The following is a 12,374-nucleotide window of genomic DNA, read 5'->3' on the forward strand; positions in this document are numbered from 1 at the left end:
GGTACCCCAAGGCACCCTCTCGGATCGCTAGAGAAGGCTTTCTCACCAAGGGCGCACCGCCCCCCACCCAATTCGTCCCCCCCATCGGGACCCGCCAGATAAAAGGCGTTTCTTCCCGGGGCCACCAGGGCCCGGGGCGGGGGAGAAAGGTCCACGGCAACGGAGTGACACAGGGCATTCCTGAGCATTCGCGGTCAGGGCCCACAACGAGGGCCACCTGCCTTCCCCACGCGCGGTTGCTCGTGTCGCCGCCCGGAAGGAGCGCCGCGCCTCCGGGTGAGGCCCGAGAAAAACCGAGGCAAAACACCGGCAGCAACGCGCTGGGCAAGAAACCGACAGTCCTCGCTCAGAGGGAGTTTTGGCCAAGCGCCACGGCGCCGGCTCGGCCCGCCACGATCGCTCAACTCGCCCCACCAAGTCAGCCCCCCGCACCCCTCCGGGCAACAGCGGCCCGTTGCGGGGCGGGGACGACAAGGCGCCCGCTCCCCGCAGCGGGGGGAACGGGTGTGCCTCCCTTCACCGATTCTGCCACCCGCCCACCTCGGGCAACTCCGCCAACGGCGGCGACCCAAAGGGGGGTCCGCTGGGAACAGGGAACGGCGCCACCACTCGGCTTCAGGCACCTGAGACGACCTGGAGCGCTCCAGGGGCACCACGGAGGGCCAGGCGCCACGCGCTCAGCACGCCCAGGCGGCGAGCAGCGTGGCGTCGGGTGCAGCCCCCCCACCACAGGGAGGCCGCCCACCACAACACAGCCAAGAGAGGCCAGCGAGAGTGTCCGCTGCGTCAGCCGACCCCGGCCCCGCAGCGACGGGAGGCCGGGATCGGGCCGGAGTCCGCACCCCTCTGCAACCCCCCGCGCCGCCCACAGGCGGGAAGGAGGAGCATGGGGCCCGCAGGCAGAACGAGAAGAGCGGTCCCACTCACCAGGAGTGTCCGTCCCTCGTCTGACACGGCTTAGGCCCGGCCCGGGAGAACGCGACATCACCACATCGATCGGTTACCGCCACACGAGGCAGTCCTGGGGTGAGGAGGGGGCTGGGGAAACGCCCGGCGAGGACAGCGACCAGAGGAGGACCTGCTTCAGCCTCGCCAGCACCCCTCCCCCACCTCTCCCAGGGAACAGGCAGCCGGACAACCCACAAGGGGAAAAGGGAACGCCTGACACGCGGCACGGAGCCTTGCGAGGGTGGGTTTGTCACGGCCACGGCCGGGTGCCCGCAGCGGGGAGCGCACGGGGTAGAAGACCCACGCCGCCTCCCCACGCCGCCCTCGGGTGCCAGAGACCGGAGGTGGCGCCACAGCCTGAACCACACCTGGATGCACGAGAGCCGGCGCGCAGGCCCAGGCAGACGGCTCGAGCAAGCAGGCGGGCAAAGGGCGGAGTCGGGCTCGGCTCGGCGTCACCGCCAAGCCCGGAGCCACGCCAGCCAGCGGCGACGAGGCCCAAGTCTCTCTTACAGGATGACAACCGCCACACCAGAACGTGTCAGCACCTACCTGGCAGCAAAAAGTACCTCTTTCAGGAGACAAAAATAACCGCGTTGGCAGGCGGGGCCGAGCCACAGGTCACTGGGACCTTCTGGGACCCTGGCCCGGCCACGGGCCCCAAGCATCTTCCCATCACCGCCAAGCAACCCCACCCCCCCCGGAAGTCCCCGGGGGCCATCTGGTCGACCCCGGGACCGACCGACCGACCGACCGACCGACCGGGGAATCGCGGGATGGGGGGGGGGGGATGGCCGGGTAGGCCCTGCCCCGTTACACGTTCGCCCGTCCACGGGTCGTCTCCGGGTCGGGACTTAGAAAAATAAAACACTCCGCGCTGTCGCCTGCGGAAGCCTCCCCGGACCTCGCAAGACCGGCCCCATGCCAGTCCCCGACCCCCGGCTGGGACTGTTTTGGGGGGGGGGGGTCTGAATTGCGCGGAGGCGCCCCCGACGACCGGACCTCAACGGGGATCGCGGGCGCGCCGGCGTTGGCGCCCTATACGTGCTTCCCCTCGCGGCCCGGTCCCCAACTCCGCAGCGGGCCTCGGAAAATCTGGGGAGAAAATCGGGTCCAACGACCGGGAGCACCACGCGTGCCCACGCCCGGGCCCATCGCGCCCTCCGCGGGCTTCCCCTCAAGGCTCAGGACGGTCCTCACCGGCCCGGCCCGGCCCGGCCCAGCCCGGCCCGACCGCGAAGCGGGAGGGAAGACAAAAGACGCCTGGCAGGGAAGGACCGACGAGCGACCCACGGGGCCACAGTCTCCGGGTGGCGGCCCCGGACGGTCCCCGCGGTCGGGGGGGGGGGGGGTGGGAGGGGAGGAAAGCACCGGCGGGTGCTGGTCGACCCGTCCGGGCAGCCCCCCACCCTGGCTCGCTCCCAGGGAGCGCCGCCGCTACTCCCCCATATACCCGGAGGTTCAATCTCCGGCAAGTGCACCAGCCGCCGGCGTCCCGACGACAGCGGGACGATCACGCCAACGTCGCCGGCCTTCTGGAACTCCGCCCCGGGCACCGCGGCCGAATCGCATCCCTTGCCGACGTCGCCGACGCTCCGGAGGGGAAACGCTATATAAAAGCGGCCGCCAGGTGGCGCCCGACAACCGACCGAAACGTCAGCGGGGACAGCTCGCGATCTCGGGGCCGAGAGGGCGCACAGCCGGCGGCCCGGCCGCCCGATCTCGTCCCGGCCCACTCCGGATGCCGCCTCTCGGTCCCAGGCCGGCGGAGGGCGTCCGCCTCGGGAGCTCCCGGCCGGCCGGCACGGCGCGACCCCGGCAGCCCAAGGGACACTCGAAAAATGCATCGGGGCGGCTGCCGCTGAAAAGGCGGGGGGGGGGGGGGGGGGGGGCAGACCGGCCACTCGACTCCCCGGCCGGCCGAGGCGGACGTGCGCGGAAAATTCCCCGCACACACCGGGCGGGCCGGGCACGGGCGGCCCAGAGCGGCCCAGGCGGCGCCCGCGCTCCCGGGAGGACTTAGACACATTTCGGCGGGCAGGAAGGGAGGGAGGGAGGGAGAGACGGACGGTAAAACCGAAACCACGCGAGAGAGTACTCCCAGAACAACAACGGACGGACGAGCCGTTTTTATTCTATTGGGTCAAGCGGGGGAGCGTCTCTCTCGGAAACATAACAAACCAAGCTGCGGGGGGGGGGGGGGGACAGAAAGAGGGTGATGGATAAACGAACGACCACGGATAAAGCTTAAGCAAAGTCCTTCGCCGCACGGGGCCACGACGAAGTCCAAAGACCACAAACAGGTACGGGGAACATGGGTGCAAGTGCACCGCGTGGCAAGCGACAAGAATATGGCTTTCACCATTACTGTCCTCAATAAACACCACTACGGGCGGCGGTAGCGCCGGGGGGGGGGGGGGGGGGGGGGGATGGAGAACGGAAGGAGTTAATAGCCACTCACTAAAAAATGTCCCGGTTCCCAGAGGACCCTACAGTCCAAAGGGGGGGGGTGGGCCCCCGCAGGGAAAAGGAAGGTGTCACCGAGACACACCCTATGCCTCCACCCTCTTAGGGTTTGCAGGTGACCCTGAGGGTGACACTGACACGAGACAGGTTAACCGTACAAGGAGCCAACAAATTGATTTCCTACAAGTTTCACGTGACAGGTAGAGCCCCTCCTGAGGAAACCAAGACCCTGAGAAGTGGCCAAACCTAAACGCTTGTATATTGGGTTGAACAAGGAGAAGCGACGGTGGACGACTAACTGAACTACGTGGGGAGGCTAAAGGATGATGAGGATTTTAAAACCAACCAACCAACCAAGATCTGTTCTCCTCTAGAATTCTCTCCACTTCTCCCCCTGTCCTTGAGGATAAGAATGTCACTCCCCTGGTGGCATAGGAAAGACCGGGGGGGGGGGGGGGGGGGGGGGCGGCACTTCCAGGGAGAAAAGGAGGAGAGTGCTCCGTGCATGCTTCTTGCACCTGCTGGGCAGGAGGGTAGGGGTGGGTGGTTTACTTTGCTTGCTTGCTTGCTTGCTTGCTTGCTGCTGCTTTTTGAAAGCTTCTCTAATGTTTCCTTTACATCTAAGTCTTCCTTTCCAGTTTGGCTTTGGACAGGAGGAAGGCAGGCCACATGTTTTTCTGACACGGTGGAGAACGAAGGGTAAGATGAGTGCGGGCCCGTGCGTATTCTTTTCCGTCAGTCACGTGCCGTGGTGAGCGGAGCATCAGCTCTTGCCGGATGGGTGTCTCATTCCTCCGTGAACCATCAGGCAAGATGTCGGGCAAACACACACAGGGAGACTAAAGGTAGGAAGAACGTAGAGAAGACGGGCGACACGTGCCCGAGTCTCCAGAGCGACGATTTCATCCAGGGCACGGCAACGTCCAAGGTTTCCGGACACCACGTTGACGGACGCTTTGGTGCGTAGGTCACTTTGAATCTACAGTGCCACCCTCCGGTCCATTAGCACGTTGCCTCCGGCTCACGTGAGCGAGCGGTGGTGTCGTCGCGCAAAGAGACTGTGGGACTCGTCCCGGGATGGAACTGGGCCAGAGAGAGGGAGGGACGCCGCAGCCCATCGTTGAGCTTCAGGTGTCTGTAAGAGACCGAGTCTCTAAAGTACACCGAGGCACAGGGCGACCCGCTCGCTCGTGCCTGGACGTCTCTTTGTTCTTTCGAGGGGTCGATATCTGTGAGTGTGGTTTGTTTACTTTCCGGACAAGGCGAAAGAACTCTGAAACAGGAAATATTGGCACAAGGGGTCTGGTGGGATGGGAGGGTGCGGGTCAGTCCACGTACCGAGAACACGGGAGGATCGGGCGTCTGAACAACCAGGCGGAGAGGGGAGTTTAGCCTCGGTCATCACGGCAACCGGCACCTCGACAGAAACCACAGAAGGTGCCCAGGACGAACTGCGTCGCAGGAGCCAGCGTGGGCATTGCCCCACTACCCTCAGCCCTCAGCCCTCAGCCCAGCAGCAGGCAGCAACTGTCGTCCGGGTCCAGGCCGCGCCCCACTGCCCTCTTCTCAGCCAGAGCGGTGCCCGGGAGGGCGGCCCCGGAACAGATACCTCCTCCCCTCCACACACATCTCGCCAACCCCTTGACCGCTTTGCCCGGGATACACAACTCCGCTGTACCCAGGCATGATTTTTCCCGTGGACCGGGGGCCTCCTTGGCCACTTAGGGTGCTCGCACCAAGATGAATCGGGCTAGAGACAGGGACACCTGTGCAGCCCGCTATTGAGCTGAAGGGGCCTCTAGGAGAGGGACTCTCTAAAGTAGCTGACGTACAGGGAGACCCGCTCGCTCGTGGCCGGATGTGTCTTTGTTCCTTTATTTCTTTTCGTGTTCTTTATTATCATGTTTGGTACAATTGTAAGCGGGATTGGGTTGTTTGGGGTTTGTTTTTTCTTTTCTTTTCTAATTTGTCTTTCTGCGGTGTCATTATCGGCGTATACAGACGCAACAGATTTCGGTACATAGAGTTTGTATTTTTCCTGTGGACCAGGGGCCTACTTTGCCGCTTAGGATGCATGCGCCCCCACCCCCTGCCCACCCGCAGCCTTCAGTTCCCCAAACCACTGGAGGACTCGTGGGGGTGGGAGTGGGGGTGAGGGTGGGGGAGGGGTGGGGGGCGGGGATGGGAGTGGCAGTGGAAGGGAGGTTCAGGGCGATTCATTCCAATGGGCCTCATTCAACCCCTTCGTTCAAATGCAGAAAGCTTTCTGTTAAAGTCTGAGCCTGGGGCTTCTCTGCATTGAATGGCTTTCTTCAACTCCCCCAACCCTTAGGCTGCAGTTTCTGAACTACTGGGAGGAAAGGGAGGAAAGGGAGGAAAGGGAGGGAAGGGGGGGGGGGGAGGGAAGGGGGGGAGGGAAAGAAAGAAGGGGTGGGGGAGAGAAAGGGGGGAGGGGAGAAGATGATGTCTGAAGAACTTGCCTTCTCTGGAGCAAAGAGTGTCCCCTCCTTTTCCTAACCCAGGAAACCTCAATAAACCATTTGAGAATCATGGATGTGGAGGATGATATCTTACTATAATGCCTTCCAGGGGTGGGGGTGCAGGTACGTGGAAGGGTAGGGAGTTGGCGAGCGAGCGAGCGAGCGAGCGAGCGGCATGGTGTGGCGTGGTGTGGCCTGCCGAGTCAGAGTCAGAGGGTGGCATGAAACACGTGATGGTGGTGTCTTAGGGTTCAGAGGCCAAACACAGGCATGGGGCAATAAGGGATAGAGGGTGGGGGAGGCCTGACAGGGGACAATTGTGACCCCGGGCGATGGTCCCAGCGGGCACACTCCTGTAAAGCAACACTAACACTCTATTGATTAGCCATTGACCTCTCCTCCCTCTCCCACCTGCTTCCAAAGGGAAACTGAGTACAGTTTCATTCCACAGGCACTGGCTGTTTCACATGCAACCTTTGACGTGCCACTAAAAGGAGGAAGAAAGATGGACACACATGAAACAGCCCCACAGATGGCCTAGAGGGCGTGGGCGGGGCTCTCATCAGTCAAATTGGGAGTCTGAGTCAGGATCCTGGGGTTGTTTCAAAACATGGAATGGAAGGGGCTCCTGGCTGGCTCACTCAGAAGAGCATGCGACTCTTGGACTCTTGATCTCTGTCAGGGTTGTGACTTCAAGTCCCACATCGAGTGAAGAGAATGTGAAAAATGAATGAAGGAATGAAGGAATGGATGAACAAACTTAAAAAAAAAAAAAAAGGTTGTGGGGCGCCTGGGTGGCTCGGTCGGATAAGTGTCCGACTTGGGCTCAGGTCATGATCTCACGGTCCGTGAGTTCAAGCCCCATGTCGAGCTCTGTGCTGACAGCTCAGAGCCTGGAGCCTGCTTCAGAATCTGTGTCTCCCTCTCTCTGACCCTCCCCCATTCATGCTCTTTCTCTATCTCAAAAATAAATAAAAGTTGAAAAAAAAAAAAAGTTTGCAACGTTTATGTCTTTAAAACAAATGGAATCGGTGGGGTGCCTGGGTGGCTCAGTGGGTGAAGCATCCCACGCTTGCTAGATTTTGACTCACGTCATATCTCAGGGTTCGTGAGACCAAGCCCTGCATTGGGTTCTCACACGGACAGTGCAGAGACTGCTTGGGGTTCCCTCCCTACCCCCCCTATACCTCCCCCATAAACCAATAAATAAACATCAAAAACATAAATCTTAAAACACTACAACAAATGGAATGGAAAGAGAGAACGCAACGAGGAGGATGTGAATGTTGCACCTAATACCACTGAACTCTACGCTTATATATGGTGAAAAATCTCAATTGTAGGTGATGTCTACTTCTAACCACAACTGAAAGGAAAACGACAAAACACCGGTCCTTGGCTCACAGTAAGGGAATTCCTGGATTTGGTCCGAGAGGGCCTTCTCATCCGCCGTGTGGAAAACTATGGAATGGTTTCTTCCTCTCCAGGCCGATGACCATTGCCAACGACAGTAGGTGTAGGTGCTGTCCTCCTACCTGTGAAGGAAAGGCAGGAAGAAGTGTAGCATTTAAAAGCATCTTTTAAACGCTGTCCACCTTTCCCAGTTTGTCCCCTCACTATGTCTTGCTTACCTTTTATAGCATTTACCCTATGTCGATGCAAAATGAACGAGCCTTTTTAAAAACAATTTTAAAGAGGAAGGAAAAGAGTTTCATTGGAGCCCAAGTTAGGAGGGCTGACGGGGATACGCAATCTTCACAAAGCAGGTCAGTCATCTGGGGAAGGCCTCACATTGGGCATACATACAGCTTACCAAAAAAAAAAAAAAAAAGGAAAAACAGGGCACGGGGGCGGGGGGGGGGGGGGGGGGGGTTGGCCGCAGATGTTAGGAATCATCATGAGGAGAAAGAACACATTCCAGAAAGTTACAGACTTTATCTTCTGTTTTTAGTATGTGCAAGGCTGTATGACTTCAATCTTATGGCGACCAGGAAGGTTTTTGTATTGTTTTCTTTTGTTTCCCTTATCTTTATAAGCCGCCTTTGGAAGCCCCCTTTTTTAGTTAGTTATGTTTAAGAAAAAAAAAATTTTTTTTTTTTTTTTTAACAAACCAGACATACAATCTGTGCTCAGGACAGAAAAAGAGCTCATGCTTTGAGGTTTTCTGGAGTCCCTTTGACCTCGGTAAATATTAAATGTATAGCTTCCCTGGGAGAGCACCAACATAAAAAGTTTAGAATTTCCTTTATCATTTCCCCGTCTTGATCGATAATCTTTCCTCAGAAATCACGGACGATCAACCTGATGTTTTTATGTCCCTCAGTGCCAGGTGACTGTCTTGTCTGCCCTGGGTGTGTCCCTCCTTGCTAGGTATGAGAGAGAGAGAGAGAGAGAGAGAGAGAGAGAGAGAGAGAGAGAGAGTGTGTGTGTGTGTGTGTGTGTGTGTGTGTGTGTCTGTAAACACACATATATGTCTTTGAACCACCTAGGGTTCCTCGTTGGGGTGAACTTATTGTAACATAAATGGTGGGAAACTCAAAAGTGACGTATGTTCTCTGTAAGTTCCATTGACCAGCAGACATAGTTCATGTGCTTGGCTCAGATGGTCTGCCTTTGTATTTGGCAAAGCATTTTTAACAGAGAGACAGGGACAGCAACACACTTTCAACAAGGACAATTTGAAGGAGCCAGTGCAACATTGGAATACACTTCAATTGACAAAAGAATGAAATCCCAAGAATCCTTTACATACCTGTTGATAAAAGGGAAGGCACATCTGTGATTATTGATGAGGAAAGATGGAGCACCCACATTGAGGAAACATACCTGTCATGCATATTCCCAGGTTTGCTTAGGGGCGGAGACTTAACATGAGAAGGAGGCAAAATTTAGTCCCTGATGTCAGGAGGTTACCTTAGGACACGGAGAAGGGGCTGTGGGTATGCCCCGAGAGCTGGTATAACCTGGATGGGGACTTAGGCTCTTTCTCTCAGGGCTGTGCTGGCTTATAGGCTGCAAGCATATCGGTGGACCTTGAGTCCAGGCTTCTTCAGAGACAGCTAGAGTTTGTTTGTGGGACCTGAAAAGACACAATAGCTGATTAGGGGCAAATAGTTCCCTGAAGAACAAGATTTAGGTTCTCTGCGAGAGAGAGCGAGCGTCAGCCTCCTTAACCCTCCGTGGCACAGTTTCAATTGCCCACTCCCCACTCCCCGCCCCCCACACTCACCCCCAGCCTCTGGAGTTTGGATCATTTCCCAATGGTAAGGAACAGGGACGATGATGGGTGATGGCTCGGGCTAGGGCTATCCGTTTATCTCCCCCGGTGAGAACAGTTTCTGTAAATCTCACCTGTCACAGGCCTAGGTGCAGGGCTACACAGAAGTTGTGAAGGGAATCGAAGGAACATGGAGTCAGAGGTGTTAAGTTTTCTTCCCCTTTATAAGTTTCCATTGTCGATCCCTCATTCCACTTCTATGGAACAGGGATGGAGGTCCACCTTCTGAAACTATTTCAAGCCGAATTAGGGTGTGGCAGGGGCTTTGGAAGGGAAGGATTTGACAGGGTGCAGGTCACAACTTTTGCTCCCTTGTGCTAATTGGGGGTGGGGGGGGGGGGTGGGGGGAATCAGAGATAGTTCCTATCTGAGATCTTGGGTATTTTTCTGCATAGTTTGGTACTGCATCATATCCTGAGATTTCTCCCCAAGTGTATTCTAAGGAATAGTAACAGTATAGTCAAACCCAATGTTATAACCACCTTGTGGGGGGAGGGCGCGGGGGGGAAGGTTGTGGTGGTCAAGGGCCTCTTACTGTACCCAAGTGAATTGCTGTCTGATTTTATTTTTATGTTTTTTTTTAAATCTTATTAGGTAACCTTTACACCCAACGTTGGGCTCGAACTTACAACCCCAAGATCGAGAGCTACACGCTCTACCGACTGAGCCATCCAGGTGCCCCTGTTTATGTGGGCTTTTGTTGCTGGGGCACCTGGGTGGCTCCGTGGGTTAAGCATTGGACTCTGGCTCCGGTCAGGATCTCGCCGTTCGTGATTTCGAGCCCCGCATCCGACTCTGTGCAGACAGCTCAGAGCCTGGAGCCAGCTACAGATTATGGGTCTCCCTCCCCCCCACCCCCTCTCAAAAATAAATATTAAGAAACTTATAAAAATACAAATAAAATATGGGTTCTTATTTCTAAAGAGGAGCTAATACAGTTGCAGCAAGTGTTTGTGAACTAGCTTTGACTCTGCCTCCTCGTTCAGCAAGCAATCAGGTAACTAATAAGAGGTACTTCTACGGAAAGAAAAGAACACCACGGGTTAATGGGTAGAACAACTTATAAACCCAGTGTCTAAGTCCCAAGTGCGGTCAGTGAGAAGGTGTCTAGATGCCAGGCTCGAAGCATCCTCAGCTGGAGTGGGAGCAGGCAGGGGGCAATCTGACCGATTTTTCTGGCATGTAGTTCAAATGTCTCATTTTGGGGGATTCTGAGTGGCTCAGTGGGTTCAGGTTCAGTATTCAAGTCTGGATCTCCACTCAGGTCTCAATCCCAGGGTCGTGAGCTCAAGGCCCCAGTTGGGCTCCACACTGGGCGTGGTGAAGCCTACTTTAAAAACAACAAAAACACAACAGCAGCAAATGTCTCGTACTGAATGGCCCATAGAGCAACAGGCACACAGATTGTCTACAACTGTGGCAATTTCTCTGAAGTTTATCTCCAGTTGTCCAGCTTTCCTTTGCAGGGCTTCAGGGAAAAGGGCCATTTGAGTTCTTCAGGATGGTAAGATAAGAGGATGGGAGAGGATTGGAAGCCTGAGTTTGAAGAGTCATAGTCAGATATTCGAGGAAACCAGGATTCAGGATCCAGCCCAGTTTTAAAGGCAAACAACAAACAGTCAAAGAAAATTAATTAACCAGAACTAGAAGTTAACATCCACAAAAGAGCTATTGAAATACAATCTTTTTCTATCGAGACCCCTCCATTCCTGTCAAAGATAGCCCAATGAAAACTAATTTGTTTGTAAAATAAGTCCAGTGTTAACAGACATGGCTTCAGTATTGACATAAGCACAGCAAGAATAGCGATTGACCATATAGTATTTTGTGTATTTTCTCTCTTCTTTTCCGCCTGCCTGCCTTCTTTTTATTTATTTTTTTTTTATGGAGTTCTTTTTTTCCTCTTAAGTTAATTCCTTTATTTTGAGAGCTGGGAGGAAAGGGAGAGGGGGAGAGGGGGAGAGGGGGAGAGGGGGAGAGGGGGAGAGGGGGAGAGGGGGAGAGGGGGAGAGGGGGAGAGGGGGAGCTCTGCACTGTCAGTGCAGAACCCAGCTCAGGGCTCAAATACATGAACCATGACCGTAGGTGAAATCAGACGCTTAACCGACTGAGCCACCCAGGCCCCCCACACACCAGAATTCTTTACACTGTCAAATGTACGAATGTATCTCATCATTTTCAGAAACACGTTGTGGTGTTTGGTTTTGTTTCTTTTTTCTTTTACTGTACAATTTTTAGCAAGTCATGAAACGGGCGCCTGGGTGGCTTTGTCAGTTAAGCATCCAACTTCGGCTCAGGTCATGATCCCACGGTTCGGTTCGTGAGTTTGAGCCATGCATTGGGCTGTCTGTGCTGTCAGCACAGAGCCCGCTTCGGATCCTCTGCCCCTCCCACCGACTCATTCTGTGTGTGTGTGTGTGTGTGTGTGTGTGTGTGTGTGTGTGTGTGTCTTTCTCTCTCTCTCTCTCTCTCTCTCTCTCCTAAAAATAAAGAAATAGGCTGGAAAACAAATCTTCAAGGAAAAAAAAAAAACAACAAACGATGAAACATGTTTACTAACAGACCCAAGTATCTTTACTGTTTTTCTGAATAAAGCCAAAGACCAAACACACACACACACACACACACACACACACACACACACACACAGCAAAACAAAAAACAAAAAAACAAACAAAGAAAAGAAAACGCCGTAGGTTTAGTAATTCACAATTTAGTATTTTATCTTCTGTGGAAAAGACTCAGATGTCTGAAGAACTGAACCTAATTTACCACTTAGCAAAGCTTTGAAGTTACAGGTCACGAAAGATTTGGGAAGCCATTTTAAAAGTTTACAAATAGGGACTCCTGGGCGGCTCAGTCGGTTAAGCGTCCGACTTCGGCTCAGGTCACAATCTCACAGCTCGTGAGTTCGAGCTCCGCGTGGGGCTCTGTGCTGACCTCTCAGAGCCTGGAGCCTGCTTCGGATTCTGTGTCTCCCTCTGTCTCTGCCCCTCCCTCGCTGACATTCATTCTCATTCTCTCATTCTCTCATTCTCTCTCTCTCTCTCTCAAAAATAAATGGTACAAGGAAAAAATTTAAAGGTTTACGAGTAAACATTTTTGTGTATTTAACCTATCTCCTGTCAACATTCACCCACGAACACCGTATGCGAGAGACAAAATCGACCATCGTTTGAAGTACTTTTTGCTGACAAACTGCA

This window comes from Panthera onca, chromosome E1 (genome assembly GCF_046562875.1).
Source record: "Panthera onca isolate mPanOnc1 chromosome E1, mPanOnc1 haplotype 2, whole genome shotgun sequence".
Lineage (NCBI taxonomy): Eukaryota > Metazoa > Chordata > Mammalia > Carnivora > Felidae > Panthera > Panthera onca.